The 25,781-nt window shown below is 37.2% G+C and overlaps 1 protein-coding gene across 3 annotated transcripts in view; it reads right to left on the bottom strand.

Annotated features, from left to right (window-relative positions):
- Window positions 1-25,781, bottom strand: part of opcml (opioid binding protein/cell adhesion molecule-like) — a 139,149-nt gene that overhangs the window by 97,033 nt on the left and 16,335 nt on the right. The gene's annotated exons all lie outside the window — the stretch shown is intronic.

Raw genomic sequence — 25,781 nt, 5'->3', positions numbered from 1 at the left:
ATGCTGGGAAACTACAGCTAGAGCTGCTTTATATTATCAACTGTGTTTTTGATGTCCATTTTGTTCAGTATTTTTAGCCACTAAAGGGAATTACATTCTCATTAGCCTTTTGTTTCTTATCAGAGAATAGTGCTGCTTTAAGTATGCAGTGTATTTAACTTTGTGCACTTGCCTAGAATGTTTCTGCTTTAAAGCACAAGGGAAAGAATGAGAGAGGGTAAGCGGAAGGTAAGGAGTCTTAACTCTAAGCCTTACCATTTGTTTTTCATTTGAACTAAAAATCTATAAAATGAGACAACACAAAAAATCTTGGATTCAAAATCTAATTTAAACCTTGAAAAAAAAAAAAGTGAAACCACCAGACTGTACACTATATAAATGTATTTTAATAATCACATTTCCACTTGGGGTCTCATATTGGACACCACTACATTTAAATTAAATACAACTAATTAAAGAAATGATGCATGATAACAGGTGTGCAGTTTAAATTTTACCTCAAATATTTCTAATTAAATCAGCTATTATATCAATTTTATTTATCTGTTTCTAATTCTACTGAAGAAACATCTGGGACAAAGTTGCTCTTCAAGTTAAATATAATATATTAGAGACTTCAGTTAAGTCTCTTGAGCAATGAAAAAAGCATTATCATTTTCCTCTAGGTGACTTCAGTGGTATTCAGTCCCAAACACAAACAACAGCTGGTGTAATGACCATTACCGGCAAAGGCCTCAGACATTTAAATGGTGCATTTCCGCATTAAAGTTACAATATATTCCAATTAGCGAAAAGTAACTTTTTTTTTTTTTAACACAACAAGTATGTGATCTCACCCCCCTCTGTGGAAACAGAGGAGTTCTCACAGGAACGTCAATCCGGCATCTCACTTGGGAAGCTCACCCACCCGTAGAAAACAACGTGGAGTCTCATGTCTCCGCAACGCTGATTTGCCAGACAGCGTCTCTCTCTCCTCAGCTGAGTGGAGATGATAGGTGAACATCGTCTCTGCATGCTGCCGCATGACGCGATCCCTGTCAGAGTCTTAGCAGCACGCCACATGTTCTCCCATCAGGCTATACCTGCGCTAGGATCCGCCCCCCCGCCCTCTAATAACCTGAAGCTGAGTGAGTGACATCTGAATCGCTGGTGTCGGAATTAAGAATATTAATGAAGTGTGTTGTGAGAGGAGGTGGTAAGGAGAGACTTGTAGGTGTCTCTGATCACCTGCTTGCTTTCATTAGGTGAGATCATTCCAGAACCATACCTCTCTGATCCCTCCTGGGATTAGACACCGCCTGTCATGTTACATGATTTTTCCCTCAGCTCAAGTCATTTCAAGGAAAGCGGGAGCAATTTTGTGAGACAACGGTAAAACGTACAACCATCACTGCCCACTTTATGTGTGAGCTGTCTGGAGATGAAAGGCCTTTTTGCGGATCAAACTCCCGAGGCATGAGGTACAGGCCTTGGGGCTTAGGAATATATATTTCTAAAGCTACTGACTTAAAATCGGCTTCAGATAGACACGCTGGGCTATGAAGTAAACAACGGCTTTAAAAATCAAGCAGAGGCAACAGAAACTTGAGCCGACGGTCGCGTCACAGTTTGAAGCATTTAGGAATGGTTATTAAACAGCTTTTTCTGCTAAATGATGGGATGAGGAAGAGTTGTGGAATCCAAAACTCAGAGAAAGTCACCAGCTCCAACATCACAATAGCTGACAGACCAGCCATTTGACCACACTGAAAACAGTCAATGTCATTCTTATTGGCACAAACATCCCTCATTTCTATACAAATTAGTCTCATTATAGTTCTATCTATCTATCTATCTATCTATCTATCTATCTATCTATCTATCTATCTATCTATCTATCTATCTATCGTCTGAAGTCCTAACTTTACTTATTTACATATAAATATGAATTTCAGTTCTGCATCTTTTTTGCTTTCTCAATTCAATTCTGATTGATGGTGTTCAAAAATATCTATAAAATAATGTACAATACCATTCAAAAGTTTAGGGTCAGTATATATATGTATATATATATATTATATATATAATTTGATCAAAAGTTACAGTAAAGACAATTACATTGTTACAAACATGTACTACTTCCAATAAATACTGAACGTTCTGTTCATCAAAGAATCCTAAAATGATCAGTTTCCACAAAAAAACTGTTTTCAAAATTGATAATAAAAAAAATTGTGCAGCAGCAAATAATCATATCAGATTCATTTCTGAAGGATCACGTGACACTGAAGACTGGAGTAATTATGCAAAAAATTCTGTATTTTTGATTAAAACAAATGAGACTTGTTCTCACAAGAGACCTACCGTACCAACCCAAAATTTATAACAGTAGTGTAACTATACAAATAAAATAAAACACATTTTTGTTAAACACACTTTGCATTGATTAAACAAATGATAATATCCAATAACTGCAGTGACTCAAAGAGTAAAAAAAAAAAAAACTTAAGCTCAGTGACCCAAAATATACAAAAGAGATGTTTGTGCATTGATTATGGCAGCAGTTACTCATCAGATAATGGTCAAATAACAGAGAAGTGTGTTAAAATCTGCTATATAACCAGTAAGTGATTATCACCCCTTAGTAAAATCCTGGTATCCATGAAATATGGTCTTCACAGATTGACTGCAGACCATTGAAGGCCAGCAGTGCAAACTCACCTGCAAGCGCAGACTGAGTATCCAGATCCAGTTCAGGTGTTGATATTGGAATGTTTGTTGATGATTGCAAGTTTGAAAGTGGATGACTTTATTTGCTTACAGATATTTACACACAAACAGAGTACGCATCTTCATTTGATATTCTCCCTCATGAGCAGTACCGCACAGCACACCTGCGTGGCCCAGGAGGGGTTATTATTTACATCTGTTGCACAGTGTAAATAAACATATCACTCTGGAGGCATGGAAATAATGCCATCCAACTAGAATAAACTGGAGACACTCTGAAGTCTGTACAACACTAAGTAATGAGAAAATCAAGGACACATTTCCATCGTGCTGTTGCAGAGAAATCTACAACTTAAGTTTCCTGAAAAAATGTTCAAGTTTGAATGCCAAACAAAAGAGAAAACACAACTCTACTATGGTCTGTGGTCAGTCCCTTTATTTCAGTCTGGCTTTAGAGAGCAGAAAAGAGATAAATGCTTTCAACAAGAAACTTAAGTCAGAAATACACTGAAAAATTCAATTAAATTACTTTACAATACGCACTTTAGAATACGCTTTCATTAGTTAACTATATTTGGTATCATGAACTAACAATGAACAATACAGCACTTATTAATCTTAGTCAGCATTTACTAATACAATTTTCAGACCAAAAGTTGTATCTGATGTGAAATAACATGAACATGAACATTTTTTTATAAACTAACATTGGCAATGGTTAATAAATGCTTTAAAAATATATTGTTCATTGTTAGTTCATGTTAGTTAACCCATTATCAAACGAGACCTTATTGTAAAGTGTTACATCTTAATAAATTTAACCAACAATTTTGCTGGATAAAATGTTATGCTTGCAATTATGTATATTTGTGCAGACATCAGTATAAATACTACGTAATACTACTATTAAATTGTATTTATGTAATAAATTGTTCCAGACTGATGATATTTTTTGATAATTTGACTTTATAGCTAAATGTATTAACCATGGAAACTAAGCAGAGCAAAACAAAAACAACAGATTAAACACTGCAAAATATAATAACATTTTGAGTTAAAATTGAAAATTACACACCAAAGTATCATTAAATGTATAGAAAATGCATAATCAATATATAATACATCTTTCTTCAGGAATCTAGGACATGTGGAATTATAAACTTGGAGATAAGTAAAGATCTAGAAGTGAAATGATCAGGATATTAAATTAAATGTCATAATGATACATTTCCGATGCCCTTCACATTAGGGCACTGATGCCAAAAGCAATGGGGCTCGTCCAAGATGCCTTGGGAATGAGAACATATTGAAGATAAAACCACACCGCCTCCCTGCCTCAGAGCTTGTGTCACCATTCTTTTTTTTACAAGCCACCATTCTTAACATTATACATTAAACGTGTTACACATACCTAAAGTTTGGGCCTATAAAAGTCCTTTACTGTTAAATGTATTGGAAATAGCACCGCTGCGCAACAAAGAAATTTACGAACCGTTTTCAACAGCTACATCAGATGAGTTCTGACAAAAGTGCTGCTTTGTAACTCAAAATATGCTCATTAAAAACTCATTTAAAGTCTGTGACTGTGTTCAAAGAGTTAGGAAAATGCTGTGATTTTTGCCTTCAGAGACAAAAAACTGATTATACAGGCAAAATTGAGTAGCTCCTCAGGCAACAAGCCTGTCTCTCACGGAATGAGGGAATCACCCCTTAAACACCCTGTCCTGATGTGTGGTAAAAAAATATACAAAAATCTAGTGTTTAATGCCTCTCCTACGAGAAAATAATCACAAACGTGTCAAAAATCTAAATCATAAATGAGATCTCATAACATCAGCAATGAGATTAAGTATGGATACTGCTTTTCTGATCATAAAAAGCAGACCCAGGTAATCTCACATGTATCCAATCTATAATTTCAATTACTGTAAATAATTTCATCATTTCATCTCAAATTGTGCTCAGATTTGCCGAGATATCAAATACTGCAATCAGAAGTCTGAGATCTCAACTTCGACTCAAAAGTTTGCTATCAAAATCTTCCCAAATCAAATTAGCTGAGCAATGCACAATATCCAAATACTTAAAGGGATAGTTCACTTTGAAATTAAATTTTGGTATGTTTTAGCTTACCTCAAGGGCATCCAAGATGTAGGTGTCTTTGTTTCCGCAGTAGTTTCAATTTTGATATTTTTAGGTCAAACTGTTCTTGTCTGACAGTCATATCATGCAGGTCTGTGGTCACTGTCTCAAAGAGCATGCATAGAGTCCAAATTAAAACAATTCCCCACCGTCCAAATTAAACAATTCCCCATCGTAAGTACACATTGATGGCCTAAGACACGAAACGAGCGGTTTATGTGAGAAAACGAACAGTATTTATATCGTTTTTACCTCTTATAACACAGCCACGTCCAAGTGATCTGAGGGCGCGGGCGCTTCCTGCTGTGTGACGTGTGCGCAGACTGGTGCATAGATATATACACTAGATGTCGCATTAAAGACATTCGTTCCAATGAACTGCCGTAGCCAAGGCGACATCTAGTGTATATATCTATGCACCAGTCTGCGTATACGTCACACAGCAGGAAGCGCCCGCGCCCTCAGATCACTTGGACGTGGTTGTGTTATAAGAGGTAAAAACTATATAAATACTGTTCGTTTTCTCACACAAACCGCTCGTTCCGTGTCTTAGGCCATCAATGTGTACTTACGATGGGGAATTGTTTAATTTGGACGGTGGGGAATTGTTTTAATTTGGACTTCTCTGTGCATGCTCTTTGAGACCGTGACCATAGACCTGCATGATATGACTGTCAGACAAGAACGGTTTGACCTAAAAATATCAAAATTGAAACTACTGCGGAAAAAAAGACACCTACATCTTGGATGCCCTTGAGGTAAGCTAAAACATACCAAAATTTAATTTCAAAGTGAACTATCCCTTTAATGTAGAACACTAACCGTTGTCTCATTTGCAGCTTCCAAAATAATTTTAAAAGAAACATCTGAGACCTCATATCTCAGAATCTCATATCTCAGAATCTCATATCTTAAAAATGATATTTTGTCATTTTTATTCTTTTTTTCATAAATCATTACTATTGGTCAACCTTTACGTCTGTCTATGGGTTTTGCAAATATTTAACCAATGAAGAGTATTGAAATAAGCTTGTGAGTTGATGAAAACATAATGCGATGCACTCACTGCCTCAGATGCGCCCGTTCTAATGACAGACAAAACACGTATGTTCGAAATTCTCAGAACTTCATTGGTCAGAAACCTTGTAAATCCATTTATGCTTGATTTTGGTCAAATATTCAGATTAAACGTTCATACTTTTTTCTAGGTATTTTATATGCCACTTCACCATTTTAGGAAGTCATTCATATAACTGCCTTTCTGAATAGTAAACCAAGATCTGGTTGCAGAAACAAAAACTGAGGGCTGGAAAACTCTTTTAAGCCTCAAAGCCTTGTGTTCAGCCTCAAAGCCGAACGGTCGACTCATGTTATTTGCTCTCACCAAACAGAGGCACCACACAGAGCCTCATTCCGTTCTTTTCCTCTTGCACAGTTTTCTGTCTGCAGATGAGAAGTAGGCTGAGGCCTTGAAAAAGTCCCCGAAGCCCTTTGCATCAGCAGCGTGGCTAGAGACAAGAAAAGCTCTCAAGGACTGAGAGCTTTAATGATATGTTTACCACTGCAACTGCTCACAGAAAACTGACAGGGCCACCGATGGGGGAGTTTCACATCCTGTTAGAAGACGTATGAAATTTGCCTCATAATATTTTTCACTTTTCATAAAATAAAAAAAAAACTTACAAAAAAACCCTGTTATGAGCAACTGCTCAGCTTCCTACAAATGCAAATATTCTCTTATTACCATCTTTTCGGCCAACAGCATGTCATTCTGAGGTGAGAGCCCTGAAATAACATCCTCACAAATTTGAATTATGAATGTCATCAGTCATCTTCTTTAGCTATAGTAGTGTTGAAAGGAAGTGTAAAAATCTGTCAAGGTAACTACAGGAATGCTCTCCCCAGCTGATGTCTTTGGATAAGGTTTGCTATTATGATGACAAATTCACTGTGATGAACGCACCCACGTTGTTGAGAATGTTGTGGAGGTGGATGGTTTTGACAAACATCTACCTCAGGCTTTTGAAGCATAAAACAATAAGCTGTATTCAGTGGAGGACAGGAGTAAAATCAACTCTTCTAAATTCTAGAACAATAGGTCTCATATAAACTCCAGGTGATATGCAAGGCGCTTTGGTAATCTATCATACATTAGCATTAAATAAGGCTCACCAAGGCTGCATTTATTTGATCAAAAATAAATGCATAATTTATTTTATTATTGTGAAATATAATTGCAATTTAAAATAACTGTTTTCTATTTGAATATATTTTAACATGTAATTTATTCCTGTGATGTAAAGCTGAATTTTCAGCAGCATTCCTCCAGTCATCAGTGTCACATGATCCTTCAGAAATCATTCTAATACACTGATTTGCTGCTCAAGAAACATTTCTTATTATTATTATCAATGTTGAAAACAGTTGTACTGTTCAAAATGTTTGTGGAAACATTTATTCAGAATTCTTTGAATAGAAAGTTAAAAAGAACAGCATTCATTTGAAACAGAAATATTTTGTTATATAACATATATGTCTTTACTGTAACTTTTGATCAGTTTAATGCATCCTTGCTAAATAAAAGTGTTAATTTATTGAAAATATAAATCTTACTGACCTCAAACTTTTGAACAGTATTGTGTATAAAATATACATTTTTCACATATATTTTTAATAATTTTGGATCAGGGCCAGAAATGAATTGTTCCACAATAATTCATTATTCTTTTTGTATTTGTAACATTTATTTTCTAATATTTTATCCCAGAGTCAATTATATGCATGCATCATCAAATACAATATGAGCTGATGCTGATTTAATTGTTCAGCCTAATTACTCAGATTAAGAAATTAACTTTAAATAGGCCTACATTATCCTAAGTTGAATAAAAGAAGGAAACTGTTAAAGTAACCTGACAAAAACAAGGATGACCCAGGAAAAAACCCTTTAAAAATGCCTTTGAAAATAAACAGAAGTTGCGATTGCGTCATTATGAGTTCATCAGCTGTCCATAAAAATAGTAATTGTCCATTTTAATTTCATGGTGACTTTAATAATAATATATAAAAATGACACTGTTTCTGATCCATATACAATTTAAAATCATTATTATTGTTATTGTGCATCTACATTCTTAATCCAACAATGTGAATTGAATGTTGACTAATGTTTTAAAGTTTGTGCTCAGATTAGAGGATGGAAAATTGATGACAATTGGAGGCTCTGATTTTAGAGGTCAATACTTGACCTGAAAACACTGTTGAGAACATTGTGTTTTGTAAGTAGGACTTGCAGTCTTTGAGAACACGCTCAAGTTCAAGAGAGGATGTAGAGCATATCAAATAAGCTACCATACTCAGTTGTGTCATGGCTGGTCTGGACTTCCCACAGTCACCATCAGACCAAATCACACTGTGACCTAAGCAAAGTGTCCTCACCTCACCCCCAGCTAATTTTCCCCTCGCCCGGGGCTCCTTGTATTCCCTTGGTTTAATCCTGCCACCAGCGGATGGTCTGAGCCCCAGTTAACGCTTGTATCCTATTCACTCTCTCTTCCTCCCTCCCTCCCCTTCTCTTTCTCTCTGTCTGTCTGCAGTGTGTCTCTGAAGATTTAACCCAGCTCCCTGGTGCCTTCTCAGTACATTTTGCTGTCTCCCTTTTTCAAGGTGCTCCGCATTTGCTGAGACCTGACTCAGGCCCGTTGGAGCTCCAAGGCCGCCAACCTGCTCGGTCCCCGGAGCCGTCCCGCGTGCCCTTGAGGATAAACATCCCTTCAGATATAAATAACCTCAGTGAAAATCACAGTGGGCTTCACTGGCATCATTATTAATAATTGTCACCCCACTGAAGACACATGCTAATCTGTTCGCCACATCTCTTTGAAGTAGAAGACAGAACTTGGGGCAGATTATTTATAGCACTAAAGATGATGCAGTTTTAATCCCTCTATCATTGGCTGGATCCAGCAGTTAGTATGAGGTCAGTCCAGTACTCACAGAACTAGCAAAGCTTGTGCTGCATGCTTCCTCGGGGTATAACTGGGTTTGATAGAAGTAAAGAAATCTGCCTCGGCTCCTCAAGAGATTCAGCAGAACTCTTCAAATAATCCTTGGCTTTTTAAAGTTATGATGCGACACTCCGGCACAACGCCATGTCAATGGATATGCATATGTATTACTATACAAATAGATACGCCGCATTTCAAAGAAACAGAAACGAACGCCTTTGCACGTAGTTTTGCAAAATAGGTCATTGTCATTCTGTGCTAAATGAGATGGTGGTACGCCTTTGCCCCCCAGTGGATCATAAGTAAACTGCATTGTCTCTTGTTTGTCTATGCTTCAGGAGAGATGTGGTTCTACAATGCTGAAAAAGCAGAATTCGGATGTTTGGTTTTCCAAGATGTTATTCAAAAGAAATGCTAATTGAATAATGCTTGGTAGTTCAGTATGCTCAACAGCAATGCTATTCTACAGTCAAGTACAGATTGAAAAGAAGTGCTGTATAACCAGTGGGCTACACTGGGAAAAGTGCATGGTGGTGTGTTAGGGATGCTGATATGTAAATCAGTAATGCTACACCATATATATTACTGTTTATATATATATATATATATATATATATATTACTACAATTTGTTGATTGTCCTGTTCATTTACTATATTGACATGGTTCTATATATACAGACTATGGAGACACTTTACATCTAACATGATTCCAACATGACAACCCATTCCTTCATTATGGCACCAAAAAAAAAACATCCATGTCAGAGCATGTCAGAACACCTCCAGGGCCCAGAAAACAGCTCAGACCCCAGAGGGTTAAAGCATCCTCAATAAATTTGGGTGAGGAAAAAACGAAATTAAGAAACAACTACAAAAAAATATTACAGTAAATAACATTTAGTAAATGTTATTACTGACAAAAAAAATTGCCAATGGAGTAAGAAAAAATATATATAAAGATAAATATGAAAACTTTAACGCTAATATCCACAGAAGACGAAGATGATGATAAGAACGAGATTAACAAGCCAACATGCGAGACAGTGTGTCTTAACACAAACAATACCAGACAAATGAACAGAACGAAGGGAGGAACTTAAATACACAGTGGTGATTAATAAAAGACGAACAGAGCTTTGATTATTAATGTCCATGGTGACTGATTAGTGGCGGGAACTAGAACAAAGGAACACGTGATGTATGAAAACAAACTGAAAGTCCATGAAAACAAACAAACTTAACATAACTGTGACAGTACACCCCACTACAGCAAGGCACAACCTTGGGCTGTAAAAATGCGGAGAAGAGGGAGGGATGGTGGAGGGTGTGGATGAGGTGAAGAGATAGTGGCAGGACGAGGCAAAGTGACGGTGATGGCAGACGAGGCAAAGTGATGGTGATGGCAGGACGACGATCCCTTGGCGGCAATGTTGGAGAAAGTCCATTAGCACAGACCTAGAGCTTGCCAGTGCCGACAGCCAGCGGCGGAGTAGAGGGAGGGAGGAGGTAAGATGGTATGGAGGCTGACAACAACAGGGGGATGACCGACAGAGACGAGGTCGATGGATCCACAGACGCAGAACCGATGGAATCGAGCGACATCGCTGGCACTGGAGACCAAGTCGATGCCGCGGCGACGAAGGTGAACCCAGAGTACCCAAGGGCTGAGGTGGAGCCGGTGTGATGGAGGACAGAGGCGACGCCGAGGGGAAGGAGGAACCCGCTGCAGCCGTAGGGGTGGAGGGACGGAGTGCAGCGGACGGCCCGCAAGTCCGTGACAGAAGTAGTCTAACGACTGGACGAGGGAACTCAGTGGAGCTGCAAGTCCGAGGGTCTCCGGTGGAGCCGAAGATAAGAGGAGCCAAGGCAGAGCCGACAGGTCGATGGGCCGAGATGGAGCGAAGAGATCCGACGCCAGTGGCGGAGCCGCAGTCATAGCAAGGAGGACTGGCTGAGCTTTGCGGTGATGGCGGCAACAGAAATCTTTAAAGAATCACGGTAAATATAACACAGTCCATGCAGGTCGATGAAAATAAGTCATAGTTCATGGTGCTGTCTAGAAATCGATGATAAAGGTACCTGCTGGGATAGGGTGGGAGGCGTTAGCTCCTCACTGAAGTTTATCAGCCAGTCCTCATTGTCCATAGTCACTTCCCCCTTGTCCGCTGATGTCGTGGGCTCACACCCCTGGTCAGACTCATAGTGGAGCTCCACTTCCGGGGCAAGGGTCGGGTCTGTCCTCTTTCTCTCGGGCTCTGGCTGACGCGTCGCAGCGAGTGGTAGCTCTCCGTCGAAGGTGGCGATTCGGGCTCTGGGTCTGGCTGTGTCCTGGATCAGGGCAATTAATTAGCCCTAATCCAGAACAGTGACTTCAGGGTCTCGTTGTCGAAAGGGCAGGTGACAGCGAGACGGTAAAACTCCTCAGAAAGGATAAAAAATCGTGGTTTTTCTAAGCCATGGCCGCAAACTTTTGCTGCGTGATTCAAGGTCCAGTATTCTGTAAAGCTAATATCCAAAGAAGACGAAGAACTAGAACAAAGGAACACATGTGATGTGTGAAGACAAACTGAAAGTCAATGAAAACAACTAAACTAACTAAACGTAACTGTGACAAAAACAAGTCTCAGTATCTTACACGACTATAAGTTTCCTTTTCTGAATGTCTGTTACATGAACCACATGCATTTTAAATACCCATTTTATTGGTCAGTTTAACAACAAGAGGAGCCTCACCCTGGCTTCTAAGCATATTAATTGGTATACTGATTACAAACAATTACTTTAATAACACTTTAGTTGTTACATTCATTTTGAACCCATTTCTCAGCCCGATGAAATTGATGAAAGCTACAGGTGTTGTCAAATTTCGACTCCCTGCCAAATGATTACCCCGGCACTATAGCCAATGATTATTCTTTTGAGGTAAAAGTCACTTCAACCATGCAATCAGAAAACTTACAAGTATGAAGATTTTTCAGATCAGAATCACACCCAAGCCGATCTCATGCAGACTTTGCTCGTTACCACCGATTAGAGCGTGTAATGTCTAGATTGATTTTTATCTGCAGGAGTATCATTCATGAAGCAATGCGCAATATGATATATGACTGAAGGTACGGCAGCATTTTTAGTCAAAGAAATTAATCTGCACGCTGCTATCCAGCATATCTATCACGACGGTCTAATAATTCACAGTAAAGGCGTGGTCGTCACACGGTCGCTAGTTTTGTTACACATTAAGCACCTCAAATTAAGCAAAGGATAACACCCTTGACTCACTACTGACAATTAGTTCATTCTGCTTCTCCATTAAGGCCGGATGAATGACGGGGATGAAATCCAAATGGCCCACTCCTCTAGTTAGCAGCTCTGTCTGGCAATCTCATAGTCGGTGATTTACATGGAATTATCCCACAGCTGGCCTAATCGGGTCAAAGACCTGTAGGCTGAAACGGTTCCCCATATACCTCAATGTATTAACACACTGTTAAACGATATTCACGCTTGAGTGAGAGCAGCGATCGGGTGGAGGGACCGCGATTAATTCTTTGATAAAAGGTCTGTGCGTTCGCAATTTAATGAGATTGCTCTTTGCCTTTGAAAGTGGCAGAATAATGTTTACTTTTGCACACATCAGTACACAATAATACTTTGTGTACAAACATGCCACAATCGGGGAGGAATGCGATGGCATACAACAACAGGCAATGATTTGCACAGTGCCGTGCCTGTGTCCTAAATGAACAGGGAAAAATTCCAAAATACAGTTTGTGACAATTGGTTAACCATAGGTGGCTTGATTGAAATTACTGCTGAATTCTCATATTTGACATTTCTTTCAGCTAAATATAGTGCGAGAATGTTGCACACCATAATGAAATCTGTGATAATGACAGGGTGCCAGGGAAATAATAATATTAATACACAACACACGTATATTCTTTTCACACATCAACATTAAACCGCCTTGAAATACACCATTCAGAAGTAGTTAACCATACACTAGTTTTTATATTCTGCTACACGAAGACCTGCACAGCAAACATGGCAGATTACAAATCTCAAGAAGGCATCTAAAATAGACCATTTCTAGAGTTAAGAGGACAAAATAGCAACAAGAACAGGGAAGGTTTGATTCCCAAGCAGCAAAATGATGAGCTTCGCTGTGTAGGTATACTGTCTGTCAGACAACATCTTATAGAGATAATAGCATTGCAGTGGAAAGTAAATGGAGTTTGTTAAAGCAGGTGACAGCGTGGGGTGACCTTATCAAAGTGTGATAAAGAGGAAATGGAGACAGAAATCAAAATAGCAGCGGAGAAGTGGCCCACCACAGCTGTTGCTCTCTGCACTGGATGCGGAGATGGCTTGGGATTTGTTTTTTTGGTTTTTGGCGATAGGGAGGGTTGTTATTTGTTACAGAGTGGAATGAAATGCTCTGTTGAAAAGTGCTAAAAATAATGCAACCCAGAACAATACATCAAACCAGAAGTGCAATTATAGGAGAGATTTTCAAATTTCAACTTCGTACATGCCATTATCAACATTATTAAACAACATAAATTAAACACAAAACCCCCATCAAATTACAATACAAACTGATTAAATGTATTATCATTTATTACGTTTTAATAGTCAATGTATTATTTATGTATTAATAAAGAATTTATTCAATTAGAGTAAAAAAAATAAAAAAAATAATATATATATATATATATATATATATATATTTGTAATAAATTATAAATTAGACATTTTATTTTTACTTTTAGCCCTTTAAAACTATGAATACATTGAGTAAATTGTAATAATTTAAAATAAAAAGTTGTAATCAATGTGTTTTTCATGAAATAATTCATGAAATAAACTAAAATAAACAATGAAATAAAACAATTAATAATAAGAAAGACTAATAACGTATAATTTATTATAAATAGCAGAATTTATTCTTATAGATAAATTCATTTTATTAAATATTAATATGTTTTCCTATATTATTCTTATAAGTTTTATTATACATTTATTAAAACCACCACAACAAATAATTAAAGGGGTTTACAAATAGCATGTATTCCAGTGAAATGCTAAATCTAACCTTTAAAAACTGAGAAATGAGATCTAATCCATTGCCTTCAGAACAAGCCCCGGGCGGTGAGTGACAAAGAGTACCTTGCCAGCTAGAAGAAAGTTTGAAGAACAGAGTCTCTTCCCTCACCTCTCACAGCAGATAGTGGGGTTAGATCTGCAGGCACTGTGGGATCGGCTTGACATAGACGGTAAACCAGTGGGAAGGAGGTATCACAGGAAAGGAGTTCTGAAAGAGGTGAGAGAGTTCAGGCCTCCTTTCCTTCTGCTTGGTTGCTTAATCCAGACTTTACCCCTTACACCCAATAGTGTACGTTTATAAATGATGGGAGAAAACAGGGGACACGACTCGATGACCTATGTGTTCATAACAGACGGACAGCTTTCATAGGCAAACCAAAATTACAGCTTTCTTGACCCGCTCTCAGTCTATGATTGATGGGTTCATTTTATCTGTCGTCTGTAGTCAATTTTATCACTATAAAAAAATAGAACAGTACAAAATCCAAGTGTCTGTATGCACAGACCGACTGCAGCGGCACTGACCTGCAAAAATAACCTTTCATGAGGTTTCACCAATTGTTTTTTTCATCCCGATTTTGAGAAGGTATTGTCTCCTTTGCCTCATTTTTTTTTTTTTTTTTTTTTACCAAACTCAGTTAACAGAAATATTGCAAAAGGAATTTAGATTTAATGAGATTTGAATGTCAATGGGAAAAAGGACACACAAGTCCTGACACAAACACACACTTCCATCACAGCCCTCAGGTGCCAGTTAAGGTCAAAGCAAAGCCTGAGTCATTGCTGTGTCTTTATTACTATTTTATTGAGACAAAGACTAGAGAAAATTGGGACATAAGGTCTAACTATAAATGTCAGCTGATGCTTCACTTCAATATAAGTTTTATAACCAGGCCCAGACTGACTTTTACCAAATTTCCTACACCACAAGGAGTGGGTGATTTTAATCATGAATTTTATTTATCAATTTCTGCTTCTCAAGTTCTGGAGGCACTGAAATCTCTGGGCATGTGTGTGTCAGCTTCTAACTGACTAACAATAAGACGTAGGAGGTTTGATGCAATTCCAATAAATAAATAATGAAATCATCAAACTATTACATTACAGAAAACAATCGCCAATATCGCACTACAAACAAAGAGAGACAAGGGCCTACAGCACCCAGATACAAGGAAAACATGAGAACACATGCCAGAAGATGTCAGTGTAGGGCAAGATAAATGGTCATGAAGAATCCGTCAGGAATACAAATGGCAAATTAAAACCCTCGGTATATCATTCTCGTATTATTCATCTGTAAACCCCAGTATGTCAAGATTTGTCCTTCTGATTATCTCAACTCTCTTCTGCAAACTCTCCCTTCTCCTCTGAGAACCATCAGAGACGGCGTCTTTGGCGAGCTGCTCGCGATTGATTATATGTCTGCTTTTAATGAATATGGGGATGATTAACAGTCCCATATCTCCCGTAATAAAAGAGAAGCTTGGTGTACACTGATAGATTGGAAGTTAAGCACAAGGGAGAAAGCAAAGGTAGCTCTGTGCTGTCATCTCCTCTGCCAACAGACTTCCACATAAAGCGGCACAGGGTTGCCAAAACAAGCCTGCTTCATTCATCAACAGCTCTAATTAGGTTGTCGAAAGCACTTATTACATTGAGAGCACAAACCGTTCAATCCTAATGGGAGTGAACGCTATTGATGGTGGCTACTGCAAATTCAGAATTATTAGAACTACAGATAATGCCAAATTGACTTGAATTTAACAAACCTGGCAACGCTTTCAGGACATAATTGTTAGCGTCATACAAAGAGAGCGCAAATTTTGAAAATCGGATTCGTTATCTCATCTTGTAATAAAAATTTTAGAGAGATATTATATCATGTTAGCTTATACACTTGTGTTCTATTTATTTTAAACAGTGTACTTACAATTTCATGATATCTCACTCAAATTGTGTGTACATGGTTAAAAATGTTTTGTGAGACAAAAAAACTCAACACTTAAAAGTTAACTGGTCTAACTTAAGATATATTAAATATTAAATTAATTAAATAAATAATATTCAAATTAAGAGGAGTTCACACAGTGAACTTAAACTGTGTGAATCTCCAACATAACTGAAACAACAGGTGTTTCCCTTCACTCAAAAACACACAAAATAGCTCTTAATTTCAAGATTTAGGCTGCGTTCCAGTCCAAAATTGTCATGCCCTTCACTCGCTAACTTCCCTCCGTCTCGTTCACTCAGATGTACGTCATTGCTTACGTTGCATGAGTGCCCACTACTGGCGGAAACTGCAATTGGCTGAATTGGAACGTCCTAAGCCCTTGATCATTTGGAATTGGAGTTGATTTATTATTTAAAAAGATTTTCCCTTTAAGAATTTGTTTAATCCAGCATCCAAATGTATATAGGTGTGTTTGGGTTGTTTTAAATAAATAAAAAATTAATTAATATATCATAGAGTTGTTTGTTGTGGTGGTGATTAGACTGTGATCTGTGGTGACGTCACAATCGTACTGCATTGTGGGACATATAGGTGCCTGAAGTGTACATATTAAGTAGACTCGCTACCTCTGTCAAAATCGAGGGAACAAGGGTTTGTCCATATAAACTTCCCTCTTCCACTTCACGAAGTGGAAAGCACTTCAAAATGGCGGCAGGGATTCCCCCGAGGGGAAGTGCTTGGGGAAGTTTGCAAGTGCGTGTCTAAAAGTGGACTGGAACACAGCCTTGCTCTCCTGTCCCATGCAAAACATGGCGGGAAACGTGAAATACGCTGCCAAGTTTCAGATAATGCCATCAAAATTAGTAGTATAAACACAAAAGGATTAATTTAACTTTCAAGTGAACTGAATGTAATGAAACCATAAATTGTTAAAATGTTAGAAGAATTGTGATGCTTTCGCTCATCTTAAGTAAACTGAACAAGCAGTGAAGGTAAGTTTTGGAAGAGTAGCTTACTTAATTGGCTAAATCAGAGTTGAGAACACATTCTAATGTCAAAATGTCAACCTTGTTACGCAGTTGTAAAATAAATAAATAAAAGTACTGCAAAAGACAAAGCAGTATTCAGTTGCAAAAACAATGTTGTAAGCACAAAAAAAAAAAAGATTTTTAGCTGTAATTCTTTTACAAGAAAAAAAGTTTTTAAAAGTAAAACTCAAAGAAAATGTTGAAAAACAGAAGGGCAACAAGGTTCACAATTCGTAGTTTTTGTTAGCAACATACAAGGTTTTTACTGCAATTTTGTATCATCATTATGACTCAATACATTTTGACTGAATTTAACCAGTCCAGAAATTAAATGTGACTTGTAAATAATTGTAATTTAGAACCAGTAGTCATTAGCTACAATAGAGTCATTATACTTTTTTGTTGCAATTTGTCATTTCCTTTGAATTCCCCTTTATTTTGATCAATGAGAAATGGTGAACCTGATGTACCCTGCTCGTTTCAATAAAATTTCTCTTTGTAGAAGAACAGACTTTGTTCTAAAAATGTTTTTGATTTTGGTCCTACAATGTAATAATACAATAGCATTAAGCAATATAATGGGTCAGAATTTGCTCTTTCTTTGAACTTATAGAGCAGTTTTGTCTAATAGCTGCTTGTTTCTGCCCTAATCATGCTTCACTCATCACCACAATAGAAACCCCCATTTCTTGAGGCAATGATTACCTTGAGGCAATGAATTTGCTCAAATTCTAAACTTCTCAGAGTTTACGGTGTAGGTGTGAGTTCAGACTCAATTTTACAACAGTTCTCAGTGATGAACCTGCTTCAACTCTACAACCAATCCCACAAAGCACCAGACAACCAGATGAATGACTCGGAGGTTCTCATATTCTCACCTGTCTCCAGCCTGACATTATCTTCATGAGGAAGAACTACTTTGATGGTATCAGCCATGACCATCTGGGTGTGAATTTAATCCAGCCAGAGATTAGACCCACCTGCCTCAATTCTTGTTCTGCCATATATGAAGCTCTACCTTTACCATTTCATTTTGCTTCCGACTTTTACTTATAGTCCAAAACACGTACGTACAAACAAACAAACAAACAAACAGACAGACATTTTCTGAAGTTTGCTTATGGAAAACCCATGATGATAAGGTGTTCCTAAGTAGTTACTAAGGTGTTCTAAGAATTGGTTTGAGAATGCCTTTTCAATTCCAATTCAATTAAATGATTTAATTTGAGGTAACAAACATTGAAAGTTAGAAAATGTATTAAAATACATAAATTTACATGACTTTAATTTTTAAAAGCAAGTCTAATGTTCAAGAAAATTGATGGCTGGACAAGGCCTTATTTAAAAGTTTTAAAAAATAGTTTACAAAGTAAATTTTGAGGTTTGTAGACCTTACGGACAGAGAGAACAATATGGTATAAACAGATAAAATTAAAGAATGATAAATTGATAGAATGTTAGGATTTTATTAAACAATAGACCGATAGTTCAATAGTCCAATGGATCAACAGAACAATAGTTCAATAGATCGATAGAACGATAGATAGTTCTAAAATGATTGATTGAACGATGGCTGGATAGACAAAACAATAGACAGAATGACAGACAAATAACAACAAAACAGTTGATAGACAAAACAATAGACTGAAACGATAGATAGAATGAAAGAACAACAGATAGAACGAATGATAAAACGATAGACAGAATGACAGAGAAAGAAAGAAAGAAAGAAAGAAAGAAAGAAAGAAAGAAAGAAAGAAAGAAAGAAAGAAAGAAAGAAAGAAAGAAAGAAAGAAAGAAAGAAAAGCCCCAAACTCTAACACTTCTGTTAGCCATAATTTCAGCATGGACAGTATGTCGTATTCAAGGATACAGTGAGAATGCTATACTGAAAGGTAGGGTCACAGGCAATTACAGTCTTGTTCTTCCTAGAGTTTCTTCCTCATCCTACTCTTTATTTTTCATTTTTTACTTGTCATTGTCACCATCTGACTGGGGCACCATTCGTCTTTAAGCTGCTTTGGAACACTATGTATTGGGAAAATTGCTATACAAATAAATTGAACAAAATTTGCCCTTCTCCATTTCAAAATACCTGCACGCATGGGCAAACACAATATCCCATAAGACATTTTAACAGTATTCACAGTACTTTTGTTTTTTGTAAGTCAATATAGTCTCTGTGCACAGAATTTGATATCAACCTACAACACAAACACAGCTGCGTGTCATCATCCATTTGATTCTGATTAGATGTCTGATTTCATTCAAATTAGAATTATTAGAGGTAACAAATTATGTATCCTGAGAATGTAAAATGAAATGCACAATCAGGATTATTTCCTGAGAACGACGCAATCTTCTGAAGAATGCCTCAATTATGACTGATTGCTGGGAGCTGAGAGATCCACACGCTGATTACAGTGGCTGCAGATGCAAGCGTTACCTTACATGACTGACCACTGTTGGCACGTCTACAGAGGGAACGCTGAGTGGGTGAGACAATACAAAACCATCAGCAATCCTTTCAATGGGTAGGCCCTATATCTGCTTTGATAACTGACCAGAGTCCAGACATTGAGACAATTACATAAAAGTCAAAAGACAAAAACTCTCATACCCACATCATATTGACATATTGTGAATTTCCCTACAGATTAAATTACTGTGACATCACACAAGCATCAGAGTAATTTAATCTATTAGGGAAGATTCAATTATGGTGGTTCTTCACACAAGTGCTTTATGGTGATGAATAATCATGATGATTTATAATAAAGAAATAAACATAGACTATTACAAATAAAGGTTCTCTATTGGCATCTACAGTTCCATTAAGAACCTTTGACATCCATGGAATATTTTTTGTACAAAATGTTCTTTATTAGCCTGGGTTTCCCCATGCTGCCTTGAGTGCAGCGCGATTTTATTCACGCTGCTAGGCAGCCTGGACACCATGGACCAGATTTTCCCCTCAAAAAGGGAACCAATCACAGAACGGGGAGGGAGCAGCAAGACGATGACGACGTCTGTGCGACACACCGAAGCAGTTTGTTTATATCTATGGATCCAACATGGCATCAGACGAGAAGTTACCTTTCGATGCAGCCTTAGATAGTGTTCTAAGTAGTTTAGAACGCAAGTTTATTTCGTCTTCTTCCTCGTCGAATTTCTGCCGCTCTACATACGTCATCTGGTATAATTGAAACGATTGGCTATGATATGAGCTACGTGCAGGCGCATTTGATAGACATTCGTAGCGCCCAATAAACGGCTCTGGGCATTCGTAAACCACGCCTCAAATACGAGAAAATGAACATGTGGTTCCCAGACCACGTCTCAATGAGAAGAGGTCTGACGTAAGCCAGGCTAGTTCTTTATAGTGGGGGAATAAAGTAATAATGTTCTCCACACTAAGAAAAAAAAAACCTGTTCCTTTTAGAAACTGTTCACTGAAAGGTTCTTTAGGGAACAAAAAAATTCTTATGTGGGCTGGAATGACATTGCAAGGGATATTTATCTGTTGTTTTTATTTAAATTAAAGGCACAATATGTAAGTTCTGTCGCTAGAGGCTGCTTATTCAAAACTATAACAAAGACGAAGCTTGATGACGCAGTGATGGAATGTGGAATCATGGGAATTGTCCTGTTCACCTCCACAGCTGTTTTTGCTTTATATGGGTTATCTTTGGCGACAGAACCCATAGCAAACGATAGTGAATAATTGTGGTCAATCACGAATGTGTAAAACAAACAACTGTCACTTGCTAGATGCTACCAGAGATCGTCGACTTTGACACTACAACTACTACTTAAGCATTTTTTCTCGAAGCACAATGTGTTTTCATGGTTTCTATTGACAGATGAGGGTAGGGGGGATATCACATCGTTGACAGTACTATATTAAACATAACTGAATCAAAACTGAACTGACCTAAGCTAAATAATGACACTATTATCTTATATAGAGCTGCTGTATCGTTGACTTGAGTTAGCTTCATAATTGAAGAACTTTGCAACATTAATACGGTTATTTTCCTCATTTATGGCTGTGCTGCTTTGAAACAATATGTATTGTATAAAGCATTAGCCTAGTGACTTTTCACCATATAATCTCTGTAAAAGTGTTTCATACTATCACATATCCTGCATATATTTACATTTTAATTGAGCAAAGGTTTTGAAAATAACAGATGGGAAATGTTGCTGGAGTAGGATGGGCCAGTAGTTAAGTAGGTCAATAGTTATCTATGAGATATTCTGTGAATCTACTGAAAGAAACAATACACCATTGTTTGGACTGAATAAGGGCTCATTTCATCCCAGATGTTGAATGATGCAGCTTTTGTGATCAATGCATTATATTCTATTTGTGGATCTCATAAGAGCACATCGCATTGAAGGAGCAATCAAACCGGCTTATCTTTAATAAATGCGCTGATGTCTACCAGCATTACCTGCATTACTATCTAATAGCCAGGGACCCCTTTGAGAAATTAAATAAGCTCCTGCAGGACCCGAAAAGCATATTAATAATGTATCACTCTTAGTAAACATGAGTTGAGTTTGACTGCAGAGCACTGCAGAATTCGGCTGTACATTAATTTATATTCCTTTACAGTTCACCAGTTCTGCTAAAGTGCCTTTTAGCATCCCTAAAGAAATGTGATGTCAGCTCTGAGAAGACTGTGTTCGTGACAGAGGTTTAAGAAGTGTTCCTTAGTGTTCCCAGTTCTTGGAAATGACAGGGCACCTGTGCACCTGTGAACTTAGGTCTTCCATTATGGATGACTATGACAAGAATATTTGTTCCCCCACAGAGCCTGTGTCTGGACAGTATCTGGAACAAATCACGTTAGATTATAATTTCAAGTAAATTAGCCTTAAACTGGAATATTTGTTCATATTAAACTAGAGCCACACAATTAATCATTAAAATATCGATTCAACCACCCACGCAATCTTATTCCTAAATGACAGCAACTCCACTAGATTTGACAAGTGCGATCACAGCGGAACGTTCAAATCTAGATTGCCACTAATTCAAATGATCACAGAAGAAGTTGGATAAAGGATTATGGTTCGGACATAAACACTGATGTCTACGGTATAGTCAAAATAGAGTAAATCAGCTTTTGAATGTAACTTGACACTTCAAATAAAGATTGCATAATTTACATTGTTACATCAGTAGGTGGCGACAAGTGACTGTTAAAAATGTTTTTGTCATTGAATCATTCATGAGATTCATTCAAAAACGCTGATTAATCCAGTAAAAAAAAACAAGTGAAGTCTTTCTGAGTGAGTCATTGAATCATTCATTCAAATAGTTTTTTTTTAAATATATAATTCAAGTTAATTCAATATTTTTAAATAGACTGCAGAAATCAACCTTTTGTCAGAACCTGTTATTATGTTTATTTGTCTATTCAGAATTGTTGTCTATATATGTCACATCTGCCAGCTGAAGTGCCCTTCATCTCCACCAGAGGGCACTCCTCCCGAGTCCTGGGCTTTTTGTCATTGTCTGCCCTCATGATTGTGTGATTTCATTAAAGTCCCCGTGAACCGGAAGTTGCAAACGACTTTTCTCCAGTGTTATGACGTATTTCCAAGTGAAACGGAATATTGAACAGAGGGCAGGGTTTTACTTAGCGCTCCTCTCAATCTCTCGCTCATAGCAGACTAACGGTTTGAGGGGAGTGGTTAAGCGTTTTCAAACCAAGCCGTCAAACCTACGTCATCAAAAAAAGACGCCATTCCAGACCGGAAGTAACTTTTCAGATTTTGATTAAAGATTACCATGGTAAAAAATTTTTTTTTTTTTTATATTTACTTGCACGGATTAATTGTTCACCACAAGACTAGTAATATGCGCTAACAAAGTAAATAGGGTCAATTTTGATTTCATGGGGACTTTAATCTGTGTGTGATTACCCTTGTTAAAGTCTGCCTATTTAATCCCTGTTTTCATTCTCACTTTGTGAAGTCTTGTATGTTGTTACACTGCATTTCTGAGCATTATCCTGGTTTCCTGTGTCTTTTTTTTATTTATTTTTTATATAGCTATATAATTATTATTAGTCTATGACTGTTTTCTGGATTCCCCTTTTGGCTGTGTTTTCAGCTCAGTTGCTCATTTTGATTGTTTGCCCGTGTGTTTGACCTCTTTGCCTGTTATATGGATTATGATCGATCGGAGCAGTACGTAAATTCTTCAAATTAAATTTATGATCAGATTATCCCATGTGCCCTGCTACAGTACAAAAATTAAATAAATATAAAACTAGTTCCTTATGTATTATACAATAAACTTGCTCAACTGTAATGAAATGTTAAGAATGTCAGCTAGTGGTCGAAATAGGTACTGCAGTCCAAATTCAAAATATCAGAGATCGTGTGTTTGTTGTTTGCCCCGGCCCCTTCTCCTCAGACTCACTCGACGCTCACGCGGGTTGCCAGTTTGAGGACACGCAACATGAACGAGCGCAATTAATAATGAAAGCCGAGGGGCACACTGTAAGTTGATCAGTTGATTTATCCGCGTTTTAATATGCTCTCGTTCATTGAGATTTTTAGATGGATATCGAGGCTTTTTAGGTTGTGTGATGGAATCTGCACTCTCTAAACCAGACTGTTTGCTCGTTTCCAAGGCTGCTATCTCTGTGTTTCCTGCCAACTGGCATCGTGGGGTGTCGAAATACTATTGGGTGTACAGGCAGTGGGCGAGATCACACCGACCAAAACAAAAACCGACTGAAAACAAGAACATGTCAAATAAAAAGTAAAATAACTGGCTGTAGAACTGTTTTTCAGAGAAACGAGTATGTGAACTTAGCATGTTTCCTAAATATCTGCAAACATATTATGGTATTTTCATGCTTTAGTAGAGTAAAAACATACAGCACATTTAAGCTTAATTTGTTGCATTTACTTGGTCCTATGTGATTTACATTAGGATAAGATGGAAAAGTACAAAAAATTGTCTTATTTTCCAAATAACTATAAACATTCTTAAAATAAAATACATTATTCAAGAAGCCAAATTGCAGAAGATATTAAGACTTGCTTTTAGAGTGTCTTAGATTAGTTTTAGTTTTTTTTTTACCCAATTGACAAATAGAATTTTCTTGTTGTCAGCATGAATCTAAAATAATTTAAAGTTATGCAAAAAAAAAAATATAAATTTGCTCCAGCTAAATTCATAAAAAGATATTACTTTATATACATGCATATAAATCTTGAACTGATTGGAAGCTTGCAGTTTCAAAGAAATAAAAACATGGTTCTGTTGTGTATAGTTAAAGCATGTAGTTAAATTGCGAGACATCAACCACACTGTAATTTGCGTTAAAAAGAAAGTGCACGGAATACAATAACAATTTTGCACAATGGCTGTATAAATACAGGCCAGCTTCTTGCAGCGCTTGCAAATATTTAAAATATGGACAATGCCTTGCATTTACATTAATTACATATAATTTGGATAAAAACAGATAAGAGACAAAGAAACAAGCCTTAGTATAAAAAGAAATGCAGTGTCTTGTACCTCATCTTGACGACACTGAGAATCAGAGGGGAAAAGATGCTACCTAAAGAAATGATGGTGTATCTTCCTCCAATCAAGTAAAATTCCTCGCTGTGAGGTCAGGAGTTAAACGTGTCGGTTCTAACCACCTCGGTTTAGGTAGTTACGCTCTGCCTTCTGTCTGCAGGCTGTTTGGAGAACAACGTTCACAGCCCTCTCTCTACAGGCCCATCTGCTCTGCAATGCCACGTTCAGCTCGAAAAATACTCAATCTACCGTTGCTCTTTTTCTGCAGGGTTTTGTCTTTTTGCCATGTCTCTGGAGGGCTGGAAAGGGTGGTAGATAGACCAACATAAAACACCACTAATACACAACATCAAAACTTCTTTAGTGGCAGTATATTAAGATCAGTGGTTCTCAACTGGTTGGTCACTGGTCTGTTCTTTGAGGATCACAATTGGGAAAATAATTCTAAATGCTGATAATGAACTACAATATGGTTGCAATATAAATTGGCTTATCAACTTGAAAAAAGGTGGAAAAAACACTTTCTGTATCTTTAGTTGCTGATCAGAGGCAGTGCAACCATTCAAACAACATTGTACTGTATAACTATACTGTATTTTGGTGCAAACTCATATGTAACTTAGTAGAACCAAGTCATATGAGACAAATGTCTCCTCTCCACCAGTAAGCTGGTGTGTGGTGGGCGTTCTGGTGCAGTACGGCTGCTGTCACATCATCCAGGTGGATGCTGCACATTGGTGGTGGTTGAAGAGATTCCCCCCTTCTATTTGTGAAAGCGCTTTGAGTAACCAGAAAAGCACTATAATGTAACAATTATAATTATTATTATAAATGCCAACATGGACAGGTTACATTTGTTATATCTTTCACAAATCTTAAAATGAATTTCCAGTTTTCATCCTGTACATTGTCTAAACTCATTTGTACCATTTAAAATGATTGATTATTGACAAAACATTGATTTTAGACAAAATAGACAAAATAGCACCACTTATCAGTTATCATGAAAATAACATGAAAATAACTACTGGTTAAAAGTACATTTTATGTTTCGAATGATTTGTTTGAATGATCTGTAAATGACCAAACCAAAATAAATGAAATGAAATGAAAATGAAAATAACCATTTTAATTAATTTAGTATGAGTGGATCCCTAAACAAAATGCAAGGTAAAAGAATTTTGACCCATTATGGCATATTGGTTTGTGTATAAACTGTATTCTGATAAAAAGTTTAGATTACAATAATATACAGTGATTACTGACAGAGATCCAAGCTATA

This window comes from Squalius cephalus (assembly GCF_949319135.1).
Source record: "Squalius cephalus genome assembly, chromosome: 24".
NCBI lineage: Eukaryota > Metazoa > Chordata > Actinopteri > Cypriniformes > Leuciscidae > Squalius > Squalius cephalus.
The sequence above is the reverse complement of the archived record's forward strand: the minus strand, read 5'-3'. Positions and strand labels throughout refer to the sequence as shown.